Source organism: Pan paniscus, chromosome 6, assembly GCF_029289425.2.
Source record: "Pan paniscus chromosome 6, NHGRI_mPanPan1-v2.0_pri, whole genome shotgun sequence".
Classification (NCBI taxonomy): Eukaryota; Metazoa; Chordata; class Mammalia; order Primates; family Hominidae; genus Pan; species Pan paniscus.
The window spans coordinates 103,800,779-103,819,897 of NC_073255.2; the positions used below are offsets into that span (position 1 = coordinate 103,800,779).

A 19,119-nucleotide genomic window follows, 5' to 3' on the forward strand; every position below is an offset into this window, starting at 1 on the left:
AAAATGTTCTGTATTTGTCTGTGTATTTACTGTTACCAGTAAGTTCTGTACCATCAGATAATTTCTTATTGCATGCTAACATACTTTTCTTTCAGATCGAAAAACTCCCTTTAGCATTTCTTGTTAAGACAGGTCTTGTATTTACGAAATTCCTAAGCTTTTGTTATTTTGAGAAAGTCTTTATTGCTCCTTCATGTTCAAAGGCTATTTTAACTGCGTATATTATTATAAGATACAAATTTTACATTCTTCAGAACTTTGAATATGTCATGCCACTCTGTCCTGGCCTGTACGATTTCCACTGAGAAGTCTGTTGTCAAAAGTATTAGAACTCCTTTAATTGTTATTAGTTTCCTTTCTATTGCTTTTTTTAGAATCCTTTCTTTATTCTTGACCTTTAGTAATTTGATTATTAAATGCTTTGACGTAGTCTTATTTGGGTTAAATCTGCTTGGAGTTCTACGACCTTCTTATACCTGAATATTGATATCATCCTCTAGGTTGAGATTGATCTCTGTTATTATTTATTTGAATAAATTTTCTACCCCAATCTCTCTTTCTATCTTTTCTTAAGGCCAAAAACTCTTAGATTTGCCCTTTTGAGGCTATTTCCTCGATCTTGTAAGGGTGTTTCATTCTTTGTATTTTTTCCTTTGACTGTGTGTTTTCAAATAATTTATCTTCAAGCTCACTAATTCTTTCTTTTGCTCAATTAATTCTGCTACTGAGAGACTCTGATACATTTTTTAGTGTATTAATTGAATCTTTTAGCTCCAGAATTTCTGCTAGATTTGTAAAAATTATTTCAATCTCTTAATGTTTTCTAACTGTATTCTGAATTTCTTCTCTCCGTTCTGTTAATGTTTTTTGAACTTCCTCAAAAGAGCTATTTTGAATTATCTGCCTGAAAGGTCACAAATCTCTGCTACTCTGGGGTTGATTCCTGGTGCCTTATTTACTTGATTTGGTAAAGTCATGTTTTCTTGCATATGCTTAATGTTTGTCGATGTTTGTTGAGGTCTGGGCATGAAAAGTTAGGTATTTATTGAAATCTTCACTGTCTGAGTTCTTTTGTACTTATTTTTCTTGAGAAGTATTTGAAGTCTTAATTCAAAGGGAATTAAGTATTGTGATCTAAGTATTTGGTCACTGCAGGTGTATCTGCACAAGGGACACAACAAGCTCCTTAATGCTGCAAGTCTTGCAGTCTCATATACCCCTCGTGGGTTTAGGTAAGATCTTGGAGAACTCCCCTGATTACCAGGCAAATTCTCTCATTCTCTTCCCTCATGTTCCCCCAAACTGAAGGGTCTCTCTCTCTCCTTGTTGGACTGCCTTCAGCCAGGGGAGGATTGATGCAAGCACTTCCTTGGCCACCACAGCCAGGATGCCCTGGGTCAAACCTGAACCCAGCACAGTACTGGGTTTCACCCCAGGACCATGGTGACTACTGCCTCACTACTACTGATGTTTATTCACAGCTCAAGGACTTTTTAGTCTGCAGGTGGTGAATCCTGCTAGGACTGCTTTCTTCTGTTTAGCACAGCAGATTCCCTGCTAGCCCAGGGTGCATCTAGAAATGCTGTCCAGGACTTATGGCCTGAAATCAGGGGCTTCAGGGATCTTCTCTGTACTTTAGTTTATTGCAGCCAAACTGGTGCCCAAGTTGCAAGACAAAGTTCTGTTTACTCTTCCCTCTCCTTTTCACAAACTGAAGTCTCTCCCTGAGCTACTCTGGGTGGAGTTGGGGGAGGGGTGATGTAAGCATTCCCTTGGCTGCCACAACTGGGTATTGCTTGGTCACTTGTACTCCAATTCCACCGGCTGTGAGCCCAGCACAGCACCCATACTTGCCCAAGGACTGTAGTTCTTGTGGCCTGATTACTTTTTGAATTTATTCAGGACCCCAGGGCTCTTTATTTGTTTATTTCATTTTTTTTATTTTTGGAGACGGAGTCTCGCTCTGTTGCCCTGGCTGAGTGCAGTGGCACGATCTTGGCTCGCTGCAACCTCCACTTCCCGGGTTCTAAGCGATTCTTCTGCCTCATCCTCACAGTAGCTGGGATTACAAGTGAGCGTCACCATGCCTGGCTAGTTTTTGTATTTTTAGTAGAGACGGGGTTTCACCATGTTACCCAGGCTGATCTTGAACTTCTGACCTTGTGATCCGCCCGACTCGGCCTCCCAAAGTGCTGGGATTACAGGTGTTGAGCCACTGTGCCCGGCCTAGGGCTCTTTAATCTGTGGGTGGTGGAGATAGCTGGAACTCTGGTTTCTACTGCTGGAGTGGTGTATTCCTCTCTGTCCAGGGCTAGTTTGAATGCTCCTTCTGTAGGAACTAGCAGAATTCTGCCCTGCATTGTTTTCTGCTGTGACAGGGCAGTTCTGAGTTCCAGTGCAAAGTCCCAGATTTGCTTCACTCTCACTCCCCCAAGTATGCAAACTCTCTTTCTCTGATTCTCTTTCCCCATGTTTCCAGGGTAGATGGGGGAGGGGTGGTATAGGCAATATGAGACTGTCTTTACAACCCTCTTCAGTGCCTCTTTCCTTGATATAATATTAAAACCAGGTAGTGTGATTGCTGACCTGATTTTGGCCCTTATGAAGGTGTTTATTTTGTTTGTGGATAGGTGTTCAATTTGGTGTTCCCACATGGGGATGACTGCTGAAGCATTCTATTCTGCTATCTTGCTCGAAATCTCTCCTGGTCAGATATATTTTAATTGGACACCTTCACTAGTGCTCTATTTCAACATAAAAACAAAGGGTGTTAAACATGAGTCTGCACTGCACTCCAGTCTGGGCGACAGAGTGAGACTCTGTCTCAAAAAAAAAAAAAAAAAAAATCCATCTGACATTTATCATGACAAGTAACTGAGTTCTTGGTGAACATATGTGATGTCAGCATTATTCATTCTGTTTCTGTTGATAAATACAATTAGTGCAAATTAATTCTGGTCAGACAAAAGTTTTCAGCAAATAAATATGATTTTTACTCTTGGTTTTTATCATTAAAGTCATATGAAGTTTGCTAAAACAGATAATAACACCCATGACAATGTTAAGAAAACTGGCAATGAAGGAGTTAATATAGTATTCACTGCATGATAAATAAAAGTAATTTTAATTCACCTCAGTTGTTTTTCTATTAGCTTTATTGATTTTCTATTAGCTTTATTGATTACTTTTTGTAATTTATTCTGAGTATTAAGGAATAATACCTCCTGATACCCAATTAGGATAAACAATATTTTAAAACATTTCTAAAACTATTACTTTATTAGGTGGTCCCAATAATTCTGTATTCTTTTCATCTTTTTTCATGTAAAGATGCTAGTAAATAAAGAAATAAGCAGCAGCATACTTACTCTAATTTTTTTATTCTAAGTATAAATTTACATTATATTTGTGACCTATAAATTCAAAGTTTATCTTAAAAGGCTGCAGTGATCATCATTGATAATATTAATACAGTTATGTTTTAAATATATAATATTCTTCCTTTCAAAGCAATACACTGTCATCTACCTTGAAATTTTTCTATAAAATATAAAGTTTGCTTTTTGTGTGTTTGTCTTTTTAGTTTAAGTTCTTTCTACTCAAATGTCTAGCATGATGACTATCTGTCACATCATAATCCACTGTAGCTATTCTGAGTAAAATATAAATGCATAAAGTACAAAAGGGACCCATCAGATTTTCTGCAGTGCCAGAGAATCAGGCAAAGTATCCACATAATCAAGAAAAATGACCAGATTACACCACTTGTCAGCCACCCTAAGGAGCAATCTACTTCAGCTGGGGATGAGCATAAGAATAATAGCTACTAGTATACCACTGCTACCGAGACTTTTGCCATTGCTAAATCTGAATTCTTGTGGTCTCTCAATCTCCACTACACTCACGATAATGGTTTCTGTGTAGTATCTCTTTTATGTCCCTCTCCTCCTAATCAAATCTCATGGGATGTGTGCAAACTGAAAAGTGTACTGAAGTTATAGAAAAATGTTTAAAATGTCCTTAGTGGTCAAAAAGCAAGAGATGATTTGTTCAAAATAACGAAATTTGATAGAGCTTTAGATTTTCATAAACTCTAAAAATGTTTTTTGAAAAGTATTGATGACATCACGGTGTCATAATGCTGAGAGTAGGAGCAGCAGCATTGTAGTGAGCATATTAGCTATGAAATAGCCACATTAGTGGTGATGCCTGGGCAAAGACAATAATGAGTGAGGTGGTAATGCTGATGACATGGAAAGTGAGGTGCTAAATGTACTGTTCATGGCGTCATTGCCCTTAGCTCAGGCAACAATATCTTGGGCTTTAACACTGACAACTTTGTCATAGACATCAGTAGACTCACCAGCATCAACAAAACAGTTACTTTGACAGTTATGCAGAATGATGCAGATGGTCCTCAGTGGTCAACGGTGAAAGAGTCTCCATGTTTTGAAAGGAGCAAAAGGTATATTGTCCATAGGGTAGGCAGAATTGCTGCAGAAAACAATTATTAGTACTTTAAATATGGAAGAGAGCTATTTCTTGATAAACCAACGGGAGAATTCTGTGAAACTCTAACACCATTTGGAAGGAAATTGAGGGAAATCTAAAGTTCCCCCAAAATAGCTGATATTGAGATTCTATTCTAAACCGGAGGTACAGAAGGTCTAATATTCACATCAATTTCAATGTTTTAAAGTAGCTGCATTCTCATATTGTGAGAAAAATAACTAACAATAAATCACAGAATTAAATTTATGTTTAGCTTGGAAATGGTTAAGGTTTTCATAGAATTACCGATTTTTAATTTTTTTTTAAAATAAAATTGAGTCTCACATGGGAGCCTAATTTAGAAAAGAACTAACTGCAGAGCTGCTTTGGATGAAGCAGAGTTTAGGGATGTGGAAAATATCACTCCCTCCATTCATTCCCATTTCTATTGGCTTTTTTTTCTGCCTTCTCTCTCCCTTTCTCCTTCCCTTCCACTGTCTCACTCTCTCCCTTTTCTCTCCTTCTTCTCAAGTTTCTTGAACACTTCCCAGAAGCCACTCTAAAAATTTGAAAAACAATGATATGATGGGATAGAACTGGAGCCTCAAAACTGTAAACTGTCATTAGGTAGAGAGGAAGTATATTTGTTCTAGAGTGGAAGTGAATTCCAACTCAAAATAGAAAAGAACTTTATAATTAACAGAACTTTTTTGAAAATGGAATAGATACTTTTAGCTTACAGGAAGTTACTGATTCCATTGTTCTTTATAAGTCCGATTTAGGGATTCAAAGCTAATGGAAGTAAATTCTAACTTAATACAGAGAAGAATTTTATAATCTACCAAACATTCTGAAAAAGACATAGGTAACTTCATTGGATTAATTTCCTGATGACTGAACATGTTCAGAGACTAGAAATTCACTACTAGTGTTCTAGGGAATTTAAATATCAGTGGAGTGGTTGTCCTTAGAATCTATCATTAAACAGAATCATTCTCTACATCATTTGCCAATCGAGCCTACAATAACTTCCTGCCATGAGCATCTGGTAAATTGGATACTATTTTACAATTTTTCATATATGTTATATATTTTTAGATTCCAATGACATTATAAACTCCATATTGCTTTTTTTCTTCTTTTATTCCATGAAGACCTTTATTTCTTTGAAATCAACACCTTTAAAAATAATAATTCTTGGTTTCTAGATTATTCCAAGAAAAATGAACTGCAGGTAGAAGGAAAATATAAGTGTGTTTGCTCATGTACATTGTACTGCATGTGCATACTTTTTATTCCTATGCAAGATCTTCCAAAGGAAGGATAAAAGAACATTTGTGAGCAACATAAGATAAGCTAGGAAACATTGAAGCATTAAAGGATAACATCAACTTAATTTATAAACCAATTCAGGAAACCCTTTCATTCTGAAAGTAATAGATACAGAGTTACCAGGTTACAAAAACACATTATGTCTTTCCTACTTTTGGAAGATAAGGATGTTTTTTCTTCTGTGATTACACTGCACTTTTTTTTTTTTAGTAAAAAATGAAAACCCTAATTCCTTATGTACATCATCTTGGACTACTATAGTACATTTATTTCCTTGTGAATTACTTTATAAAATAAATATATTTTACATAAAAATATATTATTTATTTTATGTAAGAGATAAGAGGAAACATCCCAAGATAGAAAAGTTGTGAAAGAAACATAATGGAACAAACGTTTTACTTATTGACATAGAACTTTTGTTGATTTAAATTACAACAATCTAAGATTCTATGATTGACATTGTTTCTTTGAAGTGGTCTTCTTAACTCTGCCTTTAACCTTATTTCAGAAAAAGTAAAAATTCTTATAGCTAATATTTTGCTTTACATTGATACTAAGTATTTCCTGTTTCTGGCACATATTTGTACAGAATTGAGATTGAAGAAAGGGCTGTGCTAAGAAACTAAGAAAATAATGAATGAAACTTCTTTACAGAATGAGCAGTCTACACCTATGAGATTAGGACCATTACTTTAAATATTAATACTCTAATATGCTTCTGCCAGAGGGCAATTAATTTGTGTTATATTAGAGGTATCATGGAATAGCACAATGGAGATCAATTTTATACTTGAGATGACTTTTTCAATAAAGGTAATTAAATAATTATCTACACCCACAGAGGCTGATGCACTTAGACAGAAAATATATCTTCTAAATATGATGCAGATATATAACAGTGGGCTTAGAAAGACAGAGAGTTAGAGAAAGAGAGAGAATAAAGAGGTATCTGACTCTTTACAAAAAGAGAGAATCTTTTCTGATTTTGATTATAATGCCATGCTCATCGAAACTAGGTCAACTTTCTCTCAATAAAGATTCCTTGTGGCTATGATAGTGGCACAGCCTGGCTGTCCATAGGGCTAGAACTTAATTAAAAAAGGATAGCGAGAAAAATTTCGAGGTGGATAAAGTGAGGGAGGGATAGGGAAGGAGGTTAGGAGAATGTTTTTGTTGTTGTTGTTATTGTTTTAATTTATTCTATTATTGTAGATCTGAGTTGATCACTGACTGGCTACAGGCCAGTGAGCATCATAGCAGAGCATATGCTTCTCCCTGTTTTCTCAATCTCATAAAAATCTATTTTTATGCCCAAATTCTCCCAGTGTTGCCTTGTTTCCTGGTAACTCTTACGTTTAACACTGGAGGTAATTTTTCTAAGGTTTTTAGTAAATTATTTCTCTGGTTTTAAAACTGTGTTCCATGAGTCCTTGAGTTACACTGAGATACCTCAGGAATCACCTAGTGAGGAAAGGGGAAGGCCAAGGATATGAGACTTTGCTTCTTTTGAAATAAAAATTTGTAGAAAAAAGTTTTAACTTTAAAAAATTTTTAAAAAGTTGTTAAGTTAGCTCAATTCTTTTCAATGATGTTAACACTTTCTAAAAACATTGCAAAATATTTTGCAATTTATTTCTATTCTACAAGGTATTTTATTTAATCCTTTAAATAAATCACTTTATTTATTTATTTATTCATTATAAGTTTCAATGACAAAAAAAACTCCCTAAAAAAATAAGGACATCATTTATCCTTCACATTTCACTTGTGTGATCCTGCCTGGATAAAATTAGAAAAATGTTCAGTAAAGGTTAATATGTCAGAGAAAATTGCTTTTGTGTAATGGAAAAAAGGCCATTCTTACATTACAAAATTACTTTATGTGGGGTCATTAGAGATAATACTTGCTTGAAAATAAATTATGCATCACTATGTTATAATGTTCTAAAGATTAGTGAAATGGAACAGAGAAATATTGAGGACCACACCTTAAATTGTGAGACAACCCTGGCAGAGAGAAGAAGCTTAAATTGCAGAGAAAATTTGGAGCAGAGAAGGGATATAATTTGGAGTCATCCAGGGTGATGCAGAGCCAAAGCATCTAAACACTAGCCCTTACTCTTGTGTATTACCATCACGACCCTGGAGGGCTAAAATAAAAGGGTTGTTTTAGAGAAACTTAGAACATGGTGTGGGAGAAAATCCTTTTCTCTCTGCAATCTAACAGTTTTCAAATTGCATCTCTAGTATCATGAAGTCACACTCTGTACCACCCTCCAATTTCATTCAGTTACCTCAGTCCTACCTAAAATGCACAAGAAAAAAATGATTCCTATATGTAGCTTCCCCACTGCACCTCTTCCTTCTACTTCCTGCCCGCCACTAGACATGTTACTTTAGATGTTGAAGAGTATGTTGATAAGTAAATATCACAGACTTTAGAAGTAAATAAATATATTCCAACTGTAGCTCTGCCACTTTACAGATATCATACATGAAGCAATGGAAGAGGATTTATAGTTCAGGGGTTACACAATTAAGGACTCCAACCAGACTGATTTCATTCCAATACAGTTTTGCCACTTACTAGATTTCATTGACAAACTGATTCACATCTGTGAGCCTCTTCTTTTCTTCTCAAAGTGGGTGGTAATGATAACTGTTCTTATTTCATAGGGTTCTTGTGAAGAATAAATTACATACAGCTCTTAGAACAAATCTTGATACCTAGCAGTTGATCCATAAATGTTTTCTATTACTATATAAGTACATATTCTTATTTTGTCAGTTTCCTCAAATTATAAAATATAAAAACATAACTTATCTTGTGTATGATTAAATAAGATATCATATAAAAATTCTCTATCAATCATTTTAGTAGATATTTGGACAATAATTATTACTTCCTTAATCCTCTAACAGGTCTATTACTAATCTCTCAAAGAATACCCATTTTTTAAATAACTTTAAGACTTTGCAAATCCCCCTGTTTGTCAATTTCCTTCTTGTTTACAGATTTGAAGATGAGTGACTAAAGGTACAGACACTATTATAAAGACAAAATAAGTGACTTGCAATTTATATGTCCTCTTGTTAAAGTATACCATCTGTAGATTTTAAATTTAATTCTACATTAGTTGTGTTTGATTTGATTGTAAATAATAGAAAACTACTCCAACATAGGGAAAAATGAATTTGTTGGAAGAAAATCCACTCACAGACATGACAACATGAATCACTGAGAAGGCAGAAACCAAATGCCTCTCAGGATCTCTGTAGCAGAAAGAGATGGAATAGAAGAACTATGCTTGAGTTCAAATATAGCTCAATTTTTGTGTCTTTTATTTCAAGTTTCAGATTCCAGAGAACTATATTTTATTTGAAGTAGCTTGAGTTGTGTGTTTCTAGTTCCAAATTAATCAGTAGAGGAAGGAGAAGCTAGCTATCGGAAAGGACCGTTGTTAACAGGCAGAACAACAATATGTGTTTACCCCATATTCCCCTTCTGTTTTATTTTATCAGCTGTATTGAGATATAATTTATGTATAAAAATTCCACCCAGGTGAGTATACAATTTAATGATTTTCAGTCAGTTTTTAAAGTTGTGCAACCATCAGCATTATCCAGAACATTAAAACATTTAGAACATTTCCATCATCCCTAAAATGTTCTGCCAGTCACTCAGTCTGCAGTCTATTTCTGCCTCTAACTCCAGCCAGACCCAGGAAATCACTGATTTCTTTCTGCCTATGTAAATTTGCTTTCTAATTTTATGTAATTACAATTTTATAATATGGAGACTTTTCCCCTGGTTTCTTTCACATAGCATGATGTTTTTGATGTATGTCCAAGATGTAACATGAATCAGTATTTTCTTCTTTGTATTGCTGAATAGTATTCTATCATATAGATATACCACATTGTGCTTATCTACTTTCCAGCTGATGTTGAATTAGTTCCAGCTATTACAAACAATGTGGTTATGAACATTCATATACAATCTTTATGTGGACATACATATTCTTTTTTCCTTAGGTAATATGTATAAGAATGAAATTGCTGGCTCATATGATGAGTTTTTGCTTGACTATTAAAAAAATGAGGAAAATCTTTTTCCAACGTGGTTATATCAACTTACATTCCCACCAGCATTATGTGCAAGTTTTCGTTTCTCCACATTCTGGCCAGCACTTGGCATTATCTATCCTTCTGATTATAGCCCTCCTAGTGGGTGGATAGTGTTATCTCGTTATGCTTTTAATTTGGGTTTCCCAAAAGAGTAACGATGCTGAGCACCCTTTCTGTGTTTATTAACCGTTTATATTTTTTAATACATGCTTATTAAATCATTTTATCATTTTAATTGAAACATTTGACTTCTTAATATTGAGTTTAAAGTTTATTTATATCATTTGCATCTATTTTTATATATTTTGTAAGACATAAAGTGTATTTGATTTATATTACTGCATAACCAATTACTACAAATTTAGTGGCTTTAAACAACACATGCATTTATTATCTCACAATTTCTATGAGCCAGAAGTTTGGGCATGACTTAACGGGGTCCTCCACTCAATCTCACTAGGCTGTCATCAACATTTGGACAGGGCAGCACTTTCCTCTGTAGGCTCAATCAGGGAAAGATCTACTTCCAAGCTTATTCAGGTTGTTGGAATAATTCTTCTTCTTTTTTTTTTTTGATATATGACTGAGGGTTCCAGCTTTTTGCTGTCCATTGTCTGGAGGCTTTCCTAAGGTCCTAAATGGTATCCACTGTTCCTAAAGGCTACCCATGATTCCTAGAGGCTGCCCATAGTTGCTTGACACTTGGGCTTCCTCATGATGGCTGCTTAGTTTATCAAGCTAGCAAGGAGAATCTCTTGCTGCATTCTGCTAAGACAAAGTCTTACATAACATAACTAATGATTGGAGTGATAGTTCATCATTTTGCCATATTCTGGGTTACAAGCAAGTCAAAGCCCTACCTACATTGAATGGGAAGGGATTGAAGAAAGACATGGGCACCCGGAGGAAGATATTGGGTGTCACATAGGGTCAGTTCACCACAAATCACTTACAAATACAATACATTCTCCCAGTTTGTATTTTGTGTTTTAATTTACTTAAAGGTGTCTTTTGAAGTACAACGGTGTCTTTTTTTCTCTTTCTTTTTCTTTTAAGGTTTATGCTTTTGGTGGTATATCTAAGAATTTTTTTCTTTCAATTTTTTTTCCTTTTTTTTTTTTTTTTTGAAGACAGAGTCTCACTCTGTAGCCCAGGCTGGAGCGCAGTGGTGACATATCAGCTCACTGCAAACTTTCACCTTCTGGTTTCAAACCATTCATGTCCCTTAGCCACCTGAGTAGCTGGGATTACAGACATGTGCCACTATGCCTGGCTAATTTCTGTGTTTTTTTTTTTTTTTTTTAAGAAGATATGGGGTTTTGCCATGTTGGCCAGGCTGGTCTCGAACTCCTGGCCTCAAGTTATCCACCCCCTCAGCCTCCCAGAGTGCTGGGATTACAGGCACGAGCCACCGCACCTGGCCTATCTAAGGAATTTTTACCCACCTCAATGTCATGAAAGTTTTATCTTTGTCTTCTTCTAGTAGTTTTAGCTTTTACATTTAAATGCTAAGTTAATTCACTCAAAATATATCATTATTGATTTGGTAAAATTTTAGGCCATCATTTTGCTCTTTGCTTTCTATTTTATTTATGATATTTTTGTTCTTCTCTTTCTCTTCTAATGTCTTATTTTGTGTCAAATATATTTTTTCTCTACCATTTAATTTCTTCTGTCATTTTAATCCCTTTTCTAGCTATTTACTTAGTTTTTGCTAAAGGGTTTAAAAAGGATCTTAACTTATTATACTTTACTTCAGAATAATACTGACCTCATTCTGGTAAAAATATAGAAATGTTGCTCCAATATGTTTTCTCTTTTTCCTCCTCTTTTTTTTCTTTATTGTCATTCACACTACATCTATATAATTTCATAAAAGAGTATTATGTTTATTGCCCTGTAGATTGTTATAAGAAGTTAAAGAAACCAAAACTATAATACATATAAATGTTATATATTTTTTCTTTTCTTTTTTTTTTTTTTGAGACAGTCTCGCTCTGTCACCCAGGCTGGAGTGCAGTGACACAGCCTTGGCTCACTGCAACCTCTGCCTCCCAGGTTCAACCAATTCTCCTGCCTCAGCCTCCTGAGTAGCTGGGAATACAGGTGCCTGCCACCAGGCCTGGCTAATTTTTGTATTTTTAGTAGAGATGGGGTTTCAACACGTTGACCAGGCTGGTCTCGAACTCCTGACCTCAGGTGATCCACCCGCCTTGGCCTCCCAAATTGTACTTATGCTACATTTACTGTATCTGATGTTCCTCATTTCAACATATGAATTAAAATCATTTCCTACTGTCAGTTTCTTTTAGCCTGACAGATATCCTTTACTATTTATTTTAACACACAATTGCTGGTAAAATGTTATCACAGTTTTTCATCTGAATAAAATATTATTTTACCCTCACATTTTAACGATGAATTTTCTCAATATATAATTCCTAGTTGACATGTACTTTTATTCCACTCTTTAAAATGTCTTTCCGTTACTTTTGGCCCTCCATTTTTGCTAATAAGAAGTCAAGCACTAATGATGTCTTTCCTTTCCTGTATATGATGAGTTATTTTTTTTCTTACTGCTTTCAAGAATTGCTTTTTTTCTTTGGATTTCACTAGCTTGACTATGATATATCTCTGTGTGTATATCTTGCTCAGTTTATTTTCTTCTGCTTATTTGTATGCCTGGCTTCCTAGAGGTTGCCCCTGTGTCTGCATATTCTGTGTTCAGCCAAAAGTTGGCCAGAGTATGCACTCAAACAACTCAAGCCAGTAAGGATTCCACTCTCTAAAGATGGATCTATGTGCGTGTAGTATAGAACATTCAGATTCCAGGCCATTTTCAGCTCAACTTTTCCCCTTAATTGTAGATTCTGCCAATCAGTTTCAATCTCTCTATCTCTGTCTCTTACCGTGTGTGTGTGTGTGTGTGTGTGTGTGTGTATGTGTTTGTTATTGGCTTCATCAACCAGGAATGTGGGGTGGCATGGGCTAACTACACAACGTTGTTTGCATGGCAACAACTCCTGTCAACCTGAGATACGTGAAGAACTTAACAAGCCTTCCTCGTATCCCTAACTTCTTGGTCTTTCCTACAAAATCCTCTGCTAGTCTGACAGTCTGCTACCTGCACCAAACAGAATCTAGTTCAGGCTAGCAGAACTGCTGGTCCTCCTTATTTACTTGTTCATGAGAGCACCTCTGGAACTGACAAGATTCTAAATCAAGTGAGTTTCCCTGGTACCAGCGCTAAGACTATTGGTTTCATAGCCTGTCTCATCCAGGTTGAACTGTCTAGCAGTAGAGCTACAGGTGAGGCATAGGAATGGTCTTCATCAAGAAAACTATAAAATTGCCCTATATCTGCCCATGCTTCAGCGATTCTCATGAATAACACTTCTCTCTTCATTTGCATGCATATCTGGTTAATTTCCAGAATGCTAAAATAATTGTTTTGACACATTCATTCACCTTTATAGTTGCTTTCTGAGGAGATTGTTCAACTTTTCATCCTGTTGGATGGAAATGCTACATACTGTTAACAAATTAAAGTCTAATTAAACCGATTAAAATCTAATTAAACTGAAAGTCTAATGAACTAATTAAAGTCCATGACTCTACTCAGATTGTTTCTATAATACAAAGAATGTGAGTGACTGGGAATTGGGAGCCCAAGGAAAAATTATGGGTAGCCAAGATGAAATGCCAACAACAAAGAATTCCTACAATGGCAGTCATTTTTCTTATAAAAGAAATGTGGCCCATTAAAAACCATGTGCATAATTTTATTGGTATTACATTTTTAAAATTATGTTTTCTAGCTACTTCTTGTTGGTATATAAATATGTAACTGGTTGTTGTATATTAACTTTTTATATAGCAAATTGTCTTCAATTCTTTAGTTTTTAAAATAATTTCAATAATTTTCTTCAGTTTATTTGAGTTTTCGAGTTTATTTGAGTAGGCAATTATATTATTTTCAATAGTATATAATTTATAATATTTGGAGTCAGTTTTACATTTTTTTAACATTCTTACCATTGCTTACTCCATTTTGTCTTAACATGCTAGGCATAATATCTTTTTGTATAATGTTAAATACACATGGCGTAAGCAAGTATGCTTTTTCCTGACTTTAAAAGGATGTCTCCAACATATTATTAAATATGATACTAATTATAAATTTATGATACTTTTATTTTCAGGGAAAATAAGTTATATTCTACTCATGGTTTTTAAGAGATTTTATCATGAATGGATGCTATATTTTATTTTTTTAACTATAATAGCTAAAATACTTATATGCATTTTCTTTTGATTTAATGTGTTAAACTATATTTTCTAATGTTAAGCTATCGTTGCATTATTTTGTTTAAACAGAAATGTTCTATGGCGTATTTTTATACAGTTTCTAGATGTCTATTTTATTTGTGAACATCTTATTTAGGAATTACATCTATAAACATTTATATAGAGTATGTTGGAGATTTTCTATTCTTTTAATATCTTGTACTACATGAAGTTAATACTAGCCTCAAAAGGTTAATTGATTTTTCTAACATCTGTAAGGGTGTACATGTATATGCTTTTTGATTAGTTATTAGGTCAAAGACCAATTTAAATTAGGTGAATAGTTTAGAGCATTCTGAAGTTCCTGGCAGAGGAACAGTCATCTCTGCAAAGAGATCTGTGACCTCACAGAATATAAAAAGATTTGAGACTCTCTCTCTCTCTATATATATATATGTATATAAAATTATTACTTATTACTCTGTAAATCATATATATTAGATGATTAATTGCCACTTTGTAATCTTATTTTTAAATTAACTATATCTGAAATATTTTTGATGAGTGACATATAGAGGTATATATTTTAAAATACTGATAAAATGTACTTAATGGTTGGGTCTTCTCAACTTTTCAATTGACTTATTGCTTATTTGATGCCCTATTTATTCTAGAAATTGTGAATTTCTCTAGGATTTTACAATGATTTGCCTAAACTATTTTAGTATATTGTTAATAATTTCATCTGTGGTTATTCTTTGCTCATTTTTTTCTAATATAGTTCATTAATTATTCCCTTTCTCTCTGTCTCATCAACTATGTCTTTTTTTTCTATCTTATTGATACATTCAACAGAACAGACTTTGGCAGTTTGGAGCCTCTTTTTTGTTTTTTATTTCATATATTAGTGATTAGAATGTAAGACACCATCTTGCTAAATGCTTTTTCAGCTGTTTTTCATGGATTTTGATGTCATATTCTTATTATCTTGCTTTTTACAGTATTTTTAAATTGTTATTATTGTGTTTATTTAGACAAAGAACCATATAACAATATTCACTTTCTAATTTAAAGGTGCATTGTTTTATATACACATAAATATTTGGATAAATTTTGCTGATTTATAAAATGTCCAATATGCATATTAATTTGGATGCATTTGTTCTGATAATTAATGAGATTTGATGTTTCATAATTTTCCACTATGGTTATGTAATCATCTATTTTTCTTTCAGTTGTATCTATTTTTGTCTCTAATCTTTTGATACTTGGTGAGGTGATAGATAGGTCTATCTATCTATAGAGACCTATAGATAGATAGGTCTCTTTGCAGAGAGAATTTCTCTCTGCCAGGTACTTCAGAATGCTATAAAATATTAACCTAATCCTAATTTAAATTGATCATTGACTTAATAACTACTCAAAAATTGTAAACCCAAACCAGTATCTTTATGAGGCCAGGCATATCATTATAAATGGCTAACAAAATTTTTCTTTTTCTGTTTTTAAAATTCTGCCTTGGATGTGAGCTGATACAGATATATATTATTGCCTGATGTTGCCTGTGGGAAGACATTTTCAAATTACACTTTCCTAAAGTTGAGCCTTTCCAATTTTCTTCTTTTAGGTAAAACTCTTATTTCTAAGTAACCACCTTAGACACAACCAAAGCCTTGCTTCCTTTCACTTATACCAAAATTAAAACCCAAGATTTCAGCTACTAAACTTAGTAAATGCCCTCAAGATACCCATGGTCTTAGGCCTCACTTTAGCTGTGTTTTTCAGCTTCTTTTCCATTTTATATTTCTGGGGATTTCCCTCAATATCTTGCAATGTTAGCTACGCATTTAGAAACAGCATTTCTATGTATTCCGTGCCAATGGTTTTTTTTTTTCCCCCCAGGGTGTATAGTCAGCACTATGGCTGGGAATGAAAATCATAATATAGATTTTCAACAAGAAATAGAAAGTTTTCTCAAACTATAAACATAGTTGTTTTTCTTAAGCATAAATCCTTCCAAGTTGCAGACATTATCAGAAAGAAAATACAAGATATAGTTAAGGCATTTCATAGTGTATCACTGTTTATTTAAGCAGGATACTTACTTCATAAAACTGGACACTTCCTTCTTTGCTAAATAAGTTTTAATTGTTATTATTCAGATGTATTTTCCCATCATTGAGAAAGGACTCTGCTGGGAGCCTGGGGTAGAGTGATAAATCCTTTGGGTGTTGAATTATCAAACATTTAGCAAATGAATTAGCAAGGGGCATCCACATTCAGGAAGGCAATAAAACACTATCTGATGTAATGCATAATACTTCTGAGAAGATGACCAAATAGATGGTTTAATAAAAGTTACACATAACTTTTGTGTGCCTGCTTATTTTCTGTGAATAGTTTTACATCCACAAGCAATTGAAAGGTGGAGCTCTCAGAGTGAAACTTTACTCCTTTTTGCACAATCTCTCAATGTCTCTCATAGAATAAATCTTCTACATTGGTATTCTGCATTATCCCAGCTGTCACTGTTGTAGTAAAGACTCTCAAAATCTTTCATGGAAACAGTTGCAACCACTTTCTAAATAGCCTCTGTCATAAATGTTGATGACTCTCATAAATGTCATCAACACCAGGCTATCTGGAAGCTATTTTCTTACTATTTTATATCTCTGTAAGATATTAATAGTTCTTAAAATTATATCTGCTAACACATTTGATTGATGTTGAATTAATTCAGTATTAATAGATTCTTTTATCTCAAAATTGTCAGAATATTCACTAGGCTAATGAGTGTGGTAAGTTGAATATAGATATCTCACACATATTTAACTACTGAACCTGATTTTTGAGAAGTTTCTACAGGATCTTCTACTTCTCTGCCTTGAAGCATTTCATCATGCAAAACATATTGTGGAGCACTTTATTTTACTTTCAACCAAATCTCATCATATTAATCTCCAGAGTTAAAAATCCTTAATAATTTTCCATTTTCTAAAAATATGGGATAAAGCCTTTCACACCTTGCCCCAAATACTTAACCAAAATAATTGCTATTCCCCATTTTCTGCCACTACCAAAGCTTGTTCCTTTTTTCTTCCTCCCCAAAAAATTATTCTCTCATTACTATTTGCTTTTGAACATACAGCTCCTTATGACTGGATATTCTTTAGCTATTCTATTATGGCCAAACTTTTAAGTGCCATCTTTCAAGTACCCCTCAAATATTACCCGCCTTTTAAAATTTACCTTACATAACCAGACACAGTTTTTGACACAATTATTTTCCCACTCTCTGGGAATCCCAACGTATACAGTTTACGTGTCTTTAAAGCAAGTATCAGGCTGGCAGTAAATATTGTACACCTATTATTTTCTCTTACAACGTGAACTCCTATACAGCAACTTCCTATTCATCTTTGCACAAAATGATGCTAAAATGGGATTCTTTCTCCGTTTTAGCTGAGATCCTAGCAGATGTTGGATATTTTTATATTTTAAAGACTATTTTAAGCAACCAATACTTCATTCACATAGGAAGTGGATAAAAATGAGTTTTCTGACCATCACCCATATTCTGGCTATGTAAGTAAATCTGATGTTTCAACAAAGATGTAGAAATTTGGATTTCTTATTTTTGCATAGAATATTGCCTCAAATAGCAATCCATATTTCCATAGGGAAAGCAAAAAAGGTTACTTTTTTTCTTTTCACTTTAAGCCTGGAATTAGAGACTACAAGGAGGCCATTTGAAGAATTTAATATAAGTCTTCTTCCATTATAAGGAAAACTATAAACTGTTACATGCATAGGAAATACAAAGGGTGAGAATTTGACTGATATTTCATGTGGCAACATATAAAGGATTGTGTTAAAATGAACAAAATTTCTGCAGATGATGGTTCAAATGTGTGTTTCCCAAAAATCAGATGTGGCCATGTGAGGAAAAAAAAAGGAACTTTCCCATAACTGTCTTTTGACTTGGAAGACTTCCTAGACTCTGCGTTCCCACAGAGACCATTGAGTATAAGTGGACTGCCCAGATAAGAGAGCCATGGGAAAAAACAAGAGGCCAGCAGTACAGTAGAGTTATTTACTTACTGTAGAGTGCAGTAGGTAAGTGATGATGAGCAATTTGAGGATATCTCCAATAAGCCCACGAAATTCTCTGAAAGAGAAAAGGTGTTCTTCAGTATCTGTCCCAGCAAAAGGAAATCAAAGTTCAAAACATTACTAATCTAATACGATTTTTCCTGGATAACCAACTCTCTCTTTTCTGGGCAGATGTTACTGACTTCAACCATTGTGGAAGATAGTGTGGCAATTCCTTGAGGATCTAGAGCAAGAAATACCATTTGACCCATCAATCCCATTACTGGGTATATACCCAACGGATTATAAATCATTCTACTATAAAGAAACACGCACACATATATTTATTGCAGTGCTATTCACAATAGCAAAGACTTGGAGTCAACCCAAATGCCCATAAATGATAGACTGGATAAAGAAAATGTGGCACATATACACCATGGAATATTATGCAGCCATAAAAAGGATGAGTTCATGTCCTTTGCAGGGACATGGATGAAGCTGGAAACCATCATTCTCAGCAAACTAACACAGTAACAGAAAATCAAACTCTGCATGTTATCACTCCTAAGTGGGAGTTGAACAGTGAGAACACATAGACACAGGGATTGGAACATCACATACTGGGACCTGTTGGGAGGTAGGGGGTTAGGGGAGAGATAGCATTAGGAGAAATACCCAATGTAGATGATGGGTTGATGGGTGCAGCAAACCACTATGGCAAGTGTATACCTATGTCCAAACCTGCACGTTCTGCACATGTATCTCATAACTTAAAGTATAATT

General features: G+C 34.4%; 1 long non-coding RNA gene across 1 annotated transcript in view; it reads right to left on the reverse strand.

The window, feature by feature from the left end:
- The window catches only part of LOC134730802 (uncharacterized), a 767,202-nt gene that overhangs the window by 586,364 nt on the left and 161,719 nt on the right, over positions 1 to 19,119 (reverse strand). The window contains exon 2 of the long non-coding RNA XR_010112768.1: positions 18,343 to 18,409. This is a non-coding gene — a long non-coding RNA (uncharacterized LOC134730802). The remainder of the gene's footprint in view (positions 1 to 18,342; positions 18,410 to 19,119) is intronic.